The following is an 8,727-nucleotide window of genomic DNA, read 5'->3' as shown; positions in this document are numbered from 1 at the left end:
AGGAAGATTGGCAGGTGGAGCAGGTCATGAGGAAGGTGCTGAGCTGGAAGGTTGGAACTGGGGTAAGGTGGGGGGAGGGGAAATGAGGAAATGGTGAAGCCCACATTGATGCCCTGGGATTGAAGTGTTCCGAGACGAAAGATGAGGCATTCTTCCTCCAGGCGTCGGGGGGTGAGGGAGTGGTGGTGGAGGAGGCCCAGGACCTGCATGACCTTGTCAGAGTGGGAAGGGAGTTCAATTTCTGCCATCACTCATAAAAGATTTTATCTTTGTGACTAAGGCTGTGCAGGAACGTGAGCATAACTTCAGTACACCATGCACTAACTTTATGTCCCGAAGTTTGACTATCTGCGAACAATATTATGTCATTATTGGAGCATTAACACTTGCTTCAGTTCAAGTGGACAAGTAGAGGTCATTTTAACCTAGTTGCTGTGCTTAATTGGTTAAAGTAGTTTAGTGTTGAAGGACTGTACACTGATACTTTATATATGATTTCCAATTTCTTAAGCTTCATTTTTGGCTAACATAATGACCATGTGCTATTGCATTAGACAATTTTGGGAATGTGGCCTGTGCCACTTCCACTGTAGGCCTAACACCTTGGTCGGCCAGATTGATGATAGCCCCTACATAGGTAAGCAATTCCTCTTGTTGCTTGCATGGTATTCCTAACTTATCTGCTTTTGCACGTTCTATCCATGCAGTCACAGAGCAAGGGAAACCAACTTCCATTCACTGAGAGTGGAGCAAAGGGGAAGTTGGAGGGCTTGAGGGAGACTGGGGGAGATGTGGAGGTCAAGGAACTATAGGAAGCTGGAGAAATGGAAGGATTGGTGAACGGGGGAGAATAAGGAATGGGGCTGAATTCTGCCTGGGGAAAAGAGAAATGGAGATGGAGAAGAGGGACACTTGGAGGGAAGTCCCATGTGAAACCAAACCACCTTTTATCAACTATCATTCCTCCATCAAGTACATCCACTGGCCACTCATCCTGCTGTCAGTGGAGCCTGTTTCTTTTTTCGATAAATAGTTTCTATCAAATCTTCCCTTCACCTACTCTGCTGTAAGAAGAATATTCGCAGCTTCTCTTGGTTCCAACTATTCTTGCTATCATCCTTTATCCTCAATACCATTTCAGTGACTCCCCTTTTTGTGCGTTGCCATTTGTCCTATATTATGTTACCCAGTGTTGAGCAGAGTTCTCTAACTGGGACTTAACCAATGATTTTTCAAAAATCGGGAGAAAATCTTTTGCTTTATCTTTGCATCTATTCGCTCCTTCATAATGTCAGAGGTGAGAATATTTGCTGATAACCGTGCAATGTTAAGCACCATGTGCAGCTCCTGTCCTTACTGTATCCTGGAGCCACTTGTCAAGCTGTTACTTCCAATTCTGGAATCTCCATCATTGAAAAAGACTAACTTGACAGATGCATTCACATTCATGCCCTACCTTAATTTGGAACTAGATTGGTATTCCTGCATTGTCACGGAATCAAAGTCATGGAATTCCCTACCTAACATCAGTATAGATGCATTTTCACTGGAGAGACCAGTTGTTCAAGTCGGCAACTCACCAGCACTGTCTCAATGGAAGTGAATGACAAGCCTTGTTAGTGTTGGCCCTGTTGCTAAACTGCAAGTTAAAAACAAGATTGCTGGAAAATCATGTATCCATAACCTCTCAACACAAATGGAGCTCCATTTCAGGTGCATTGTTTGTAGATATGTTCTATGTTCAAAATTATTATACATCTCTGGAGCAGGTAGGATTTGATCCCAGACCTCCTTTGACAAGACACACGGACTTTACCATAAGAGACCTTCAAATTATGGATTTATCAGGTGCAAATTTGGATTGATTGTCTAATCTATGTTATAACTCAGTCTGTAGATGTGCTTTTTAGTTCCTGTAGAGGGAAGTAAACGTTTTGCCTTGGGAGCAGAGCATAATTGGAGCGGTTCTGGGAACATCCTTAAAACAGGTAAACATCTTACAACTCCAACAACTTTTCATAAGACACAACAGGTTTTAAAACTAAATTGGTTGGTCAGCTTGTCTGAAACATCTTACAAAAGCAATAAAAATCATACTAAATATGAAACCTTTCTGCCTTCTCCCCATGCTCAGTAATTGGACTGCATTTTGCAGCTGAGGATGATGTAAAAATGCTGAAAATGTGCTGCTGGAAAAGCGCAGCAGATCAGGCAACATCCAAGGAGCAGGAGAATCGACCTTTTGGGCATGAGCCCTTCTTAATTCCTGAAGAAGGGCTCATGCCCGAAAGGTCGATTCTCCTGCTCCTTGGATGCTGCTTGACCTGCTGCGCTTTTCCAGTAACACATTTTCAGCTCTGATCTCCAGCATCTGCAGTCCTCACTTTCTCCTAGATGATGTAAAAATGTCCTGTACTGAAAACTTTTCAAATTGATTAATGGTTTTGCTGCTTTTAGTTTAGAATTTTCCAGACACATCAATGTCAGCAGCGCTTCCACTGACTGCCTGATTTTACAATATCATCTCAAAAGGTCTCTCCTGTTTTGAGCAACTGACTGTGCAGACATTGGGAGAAAAAAATGATGTTTTACAGTGCCCTTCCTGAGTGACTTCTGGATTCTCACCAGAAGTGAAATTCACTTTGAGTATTAAATTAGACTTACAGTGTGGAAACAGGCCCTTCGGCCCAACAAGTCCACACCGACCCGCCGAAGCGAAACCCACCCATACCCCTACATTTACCCCCTACCTAACACTACGGGCAATTTAGCATGGCCAATTCACCTGACCTGCACATCTTTGGACTGTGGGAGGAAACCGGAGCACCCGGAGGAAACCCACACAGACACGGGGAGAACTTGCAAACTCCACACAGTCAGTCACCTGAGTCGGGAATTGAACCCGGGTCTGAGGTGCTGTGAGGCAGCAGTGCTAACCACTGTGCCACCGTGCTATTCTGTCTTCATTTAGATCTCCATCTAACCTGCATCTTTATGTCCAAGGCCTTTCCAAATGCTCTTTCCTTTTCAAAAAACTTTGAGCAAAGAGAGTTTTAACTACTTCAAGTTAAAGTAACAGTGGTGCAATATAGTTTGTATTTTAAAATACTTCCATTGGAAGCATTGATGAAAAAAAGAGTAACAGGGATTTTAATGCTTGGCTTTTTTTTTTAAACTGAAGACAATTCTTTGAGAAATCTAATCTAATCTAAAAATAAAGTGACAAAGTTGATTGATGAGGGAAGGGCTGTAGATGTCATACTCATGGACTTCAGTAAGGCATTTGATAAGGTTCCCCATGGTAGGCTGATGGAGAAAGTAAAGTTACTGGAGCTCCAGGGTGTATTAGTTAGATGGATGGAGATCTGGCTGGGCAACAGGAGACAGAGAGTAGCAGTGAAGGGAGTTTCTCAAAATGGAGAACTGTGACCAGTGATGTTCCACAGGAATCCATGTTGAGACCACTGTTGTTTGTTATATACATCAATGATCTGGAGTGATGTATAGGTGATCTGATTTGCAGATGACACGGAGATTGGTGGGTTAGCAGATGATGAAGGGGACTATCAGAAAATGCAGCAGAATATAAACAGATTGAAGAGTTGGGCAGAGAAATGGCAGATGTAGTTCAATCCGGGCAAATGTGAGATGATGCATTTTGGAAGATCCAATTTGAAATGGTAAATGGAAATGCCCTTGGGAAAATTGACGTACAGAGTGTTCAGGCCCTGAAGGTGGCAATACAGGTCGATCGAGTGATCAAGAAGGCGTATGGCATGCTTCCCTTCATTGGACGCTGTTGAAGAAAATCTCAGATGCACACCTTGGGAACGGACCGAGCCTACTACATCTCATAATATGTCATGGGTAGCAGCCAGTCCATAAAACAAATGGATCGCGACTATGTCGAAAAGCTCCAATTCAGTGGGGATTTATAAATGGCCCGACAATTTGCTTAACTAGACTCAGTACCACAAATTCGCCACTAGATGGCCGACTTACACTTGCATGCAGCAGAGTTGAGACCTTGCCAAGGGTGGGTATTAATGGTACATTGTTCTCTGTATTCACATGCTGTTTAGCGACAGTCTCCAGACAAGGCAGTTCATGAGTCATGCGAGAAAGCATACTATCTCATAGGTAAGGCAAGTCTATTTCTAGAGCAAATTATACAATGATGGAAGAGAAAGTTAAAAATCAGACAACACCAGGTTATATTCGAAGAGGTTTATTTGGAAGCACTAGCTTTCAGAGTGCTGCTCCTTCATCAGGTGGTTGTGGAGTATAAGATTATAAGACATCGGTTTCTTTCAACATATCATTTCAGTTACATCACACTGTAAACTTTTGCTCTAAATTCTGTGTCTTACGATCTTATATTCCACGACCATCGAAAGTGCTGCGAAGGCTAGTGCTTCTAAATAAACTGTTGGACTATAACCTGGTGTTGTGTGATTTTTAACTTCGAACCGAATGCAATATTCTAAGTATGGCTTAACCAACATAATATAAAGCTGCAACATGACATCCTGACTCTTGGACTCAATGTCTTGACCAATACTGGAAGTATGATACACACTTTCTTAATACCCTACCTACATGTGTGGCCACTTTCAGGAAGCGACAAACTTGAACCCTAATATCCCGCTGAACATCGATATGTTGAGGGTTCTGCCCTTAACTGTATACTTTTCCTTAACCTTTGATCTCCTAAAGAGTAGCACCTCACACTTGATGGATTAAACGCCATCTGCCATTTCTCCACCCATATCTGCAACTGATCTATATGCCACTGCATCCTCTCACAATCTTCTACAATATCCACAACTCTACTGATCTTTGCATCATCTTCAAACTTACTAACCCATCCATCTACAACTTCATCCAAGTCATTTATATCTGTTACAAACAGTAGAGGTCCCAGTATGATTCCCTGCAGAACACCACTAATCACCGTTCTCCAGCCAGAAGAACACCCTTCCACAACTACTCTCTGCCTTCTATGGGCAAACCAATTCTGAATCCATGCGGCCAAGTTACCATGGATCCCATGCATTATACTCTTCTGGATGAGCCTACCATGAGGGACCTTGTCAAAAGCCTTACTAAAATCCATGGAGACAATATCCATCCGCTCTACTCTCATCGATCACCTCCTCAAACAATTCAACCAAGTTAATTTGACATGGCCTGCCCTACACAAAGCCATGCTCACTGCCCCTAATTAGGCAGTGCTTTTCCAAATGTGCTTAAATCCGATCCCAGAAAATTCTGTCAATCGATTCCTAACGACTGATGAAGGACTCACCAGTTTATAACTTTCTGGATTATCCCTAATTGCAGTCTTGAACAGAGGAACAACATTAGCTGCTTGCCAGTCTTCCGGTACCTCCAGTGGCTAGTGAAGATACAAATGTTGTGGTCAAGGTCCCAGTAATCTCCTCTCCTGCCTCACTCAAAAACCTGGCATAGATAGCATCAAGCCCTTGCGACTTATCAAACTTAGTGCTCTTCAAAAAACCCAATATCACTTCTTTCTTGATCTCAAAATGCCCTTGCATATTAGCATGCTGCACACTAATCTATCTTCTAAATCCTTCTTCCAGATCAATACTGACACAAAGTATTCATTTAGGATTTCACAAGCCTCCAAACACAAGTTCCTCCTTTATTCTCAAATGGTCCTACCTTCTCCCTTATTATCCTCTTGTTTTTATTTTTTAATGTATGCCAAGAATGCCTTGGAATTCTCTTTAAACCTATTGTCAATTTCATGGTCCCTTCTTGCTCTACTAATTCCCTGCTTGAATTCTTTCCTGCTTTCTTTATATTCTTTACAGGCCTTGCCCAATTTTAACTTCCTAAACCTTCCATTTGCTTTTTTCATTTGTGAGTAAATTCACAACCTTCCTCTTTATCCAAGGTTCCCTTACCTTGCTATCCTTATCCTTTCTCCTTACTGGAACATGCCGCTCCCAATATTGACCCATTGGAACTCCACTCCAAATCTTCCTCCAGCCAGAAATATATCCACTGACCATTGACTCTCTCTTTCCTATCACTCAGTTAATGTCGTATCCATGTTGCCCATGCCTCTTGTACCACGACTTATAATCTTCCACACAATTTGTTGTGTGCTATCTTCTGGAAATCCATGTTAATCACATCAGTAACATCGCCCTCATCGACCCTTTCTGTTAAGTCATCAGAACACTTCAGCAAGATAGTTTTACACAATTTTCCCCTTGACATTTTTTAACCAACCCACCTTTATCCATGTGATTATCAGTTTTATCACAATAGTTGTTTCCAGAAGCTCTCCCAATACCAGTGTTAAACTGACAAGGCTGTCAATTCCAGGATTAACTTACAAATCTTCACAGAACAAGGGCATAATGTTGATAACCCTCCAGTCTCCTGACACCTCCTCTCAGTCCAGAGGAGACTGTAATGTTATGGCCAGTGCCCCTCTCACTTCAACCAGAATCCTTGGATGTATCTCATCCTGATCTGGTGTCCTGTTAACCCCGAGTGCCAACATCACTTGGACAGGGAATTGAATAGGAAAAGTTTCCTCCTCAGCGTACCCGCACATTAACACTTTACTGATTAGTATCATAGCTGTTTTCTCACCTTCACTGGAAAGACTTAAAAATAAACTCTTATTTCTCTCCAGCACGAGGCCTCAGTCCGCGACCTCGCGCAGCGTCGGTTAAATGGCCGCGGTCTCGAGCCCCCACGTGGGCCCTCGGGGCGGGCCTTTACTCTCCTGCAGCTCTGATTGATCAGAAAATCTGTCAATCCCGTGCTTATAGCCAATAGAAGTGCGGTCCGCGTTGGGAACGTCGTCTGGAAGTGAATGTAGATGAAAAGAGAAATCGATGGAGAGACTCGGCAGGTTTGGCAGCTTCTGTGGAGTTAAAACAAAGGTAACGTTTCAGATTCAGTGACCCTTCATCAGTACTGAAAGTAGCTCGGAAAAAATGCAGCTAGTGGCTCTCACTCCTGCAATAGGTGGAGATGGAGCCCAGAAAGAGAGAGAAGAGACACAGATAAAGGGGATGGATAATTGTGAGGCAGGGAGAAATAAAAGCTGATACAGGGGAAAATGTAGCAGCAGATTACTGCAGATACTGGAATCTATTGTAAACAAGTCCCATTCCTGATGAAGGGCTTATTTCCGAAATGTGGACGGCACAGCATTTCTGCGTTTTTGGGGTTTCTCTTGAGGGAAGGATAGGATTGATAAATCAGTGGCTGAAAAGGTGGTGCAATGTGCAGGGATTCAGTTTCTTGGATCGTTGGGATCTCTTCTGGGACGTAAAAGATCTGTTCAAAAAGGATGGGTTTCACCTGAACTGGAAAGGGACCAATCCGACTGGGGAGATTTGCTAGTTCTAGTTTCGGATCCTGCCAGCATTTTTAGATGGTGAGGTGGGAGCTTCTAAGTAACAGCACATAGACAGAAATATGAGGATGTTTCTGAATCAGAAAAGAGCAAGTTATACAGACATGAGCGGTCAGAGAATGATTTAACTCTCAGATAAGGCTGATAAGCTCAGCACGTGTGGGAATGTGGGTTTGGGATGTCAAAGCTACGACAGAAGCTTGGCTGAGGAATTGACAAGAGAGGCAGCTCGGGCTTTAGGTGTTATAGGAGGGATAGTAAGAGAGGAGAGGGAATGGCATATTTAATTAAGGAATACATTACTACTGCAATTAGAATAGATATTTCTGAGGGACTGTCGTAGTGTTAAAGTTTTGATTAGATTAGATTACTTACAGTGTGGAAACAGGCCCTTCGGCCCAACAAGTCCACACCGACCCGCTGAAGCAACACCCACCCATACCCCTACCCTTACATTTGCCCCTTACCTAACACTATGGGCAATTTAGCATGGCCAATTCACCTGACCTGCACATTTTTGGACTGTGGGAGGAAACCGGAGCACCCGGAGGAAACCCACGCAGACACGGGGAGAATGTGCAAACTCCACACAGTCAGTCGTCTGAGGCGGGAATTGAAACCGGGTCTCTGGCGTTGTTGGTGAAGAATTTGTTAAATGTGTTCAAGAAAATTTTCTTTATCAATATATAAATGTTCCTGTAGAGAATGAGCAAAACTTGAATATCTTTTCAAAACAAGGCAGTGCAAGTGACTGGAACTGGTGATTGTAATGCTGTTAGTTTTAAAAAGTTATGGAAAAGGATAAATCTTCCAAAAAAGTTAAAGCTCTTAATTGGAATAAGGTAAAATTTAAGGGAATGATGCAATAACTTTCAAAAATTGATTAGAGCAGACCGTTTACAGCTAAAAGTATGACTGACAAGTGGGAGTCTTTAAAAGTGTGATAATGAGAGTTCAGAAGCATATGGTCCTGTTGGTTGAAGGGTATAAAGTAGGTAGGAACATGCTTAAAAAGGAAATCAGAAAGGCAAAAATGGAAACTTAGATAACATTGGCAAGTAAGATTTAAGATAACCCAAAAAAGATTCTATAAACACTTGGAGAGAGAGAGAGAGAGAAAAAGACCCTTTAAAGATCAACAAAGTTGACTTTGTGTTGAACCTCAGGAGGTGGGAGAGATGGTAACTGAATATTTCACATCAATTATTACTGTTGGAAAAAGAAACGAGGGCTGGAGAACTCGGAGAAATAAATATTGATATTTTAAAAACAGTTCACATTACAGAAGAGGAAGAACTGGAGGTCTTAGAAAACATAAA

This window comes from Hemiscyllium ocellatum (assembly GCF_020745735.1).
Source record: "Hemiscyllium ocellatum isolate sHemOce1 chromosome 15 unlocalized genomic scaffold, sHemOce1.pat.X.cur. SUPER_15_unloc_21, whole genome shotgun sequence".
NCBI classification, from domain to species: Eukaryota; Metazoa; Chordata; class Chondrichthyes; order Orectolobiformes; family Hemiscylliidae; genus Hemiscyllium; species Hemiscyllium ocellatum.
Note: the sequence above shows the minus strand (reverse complement) of the source record.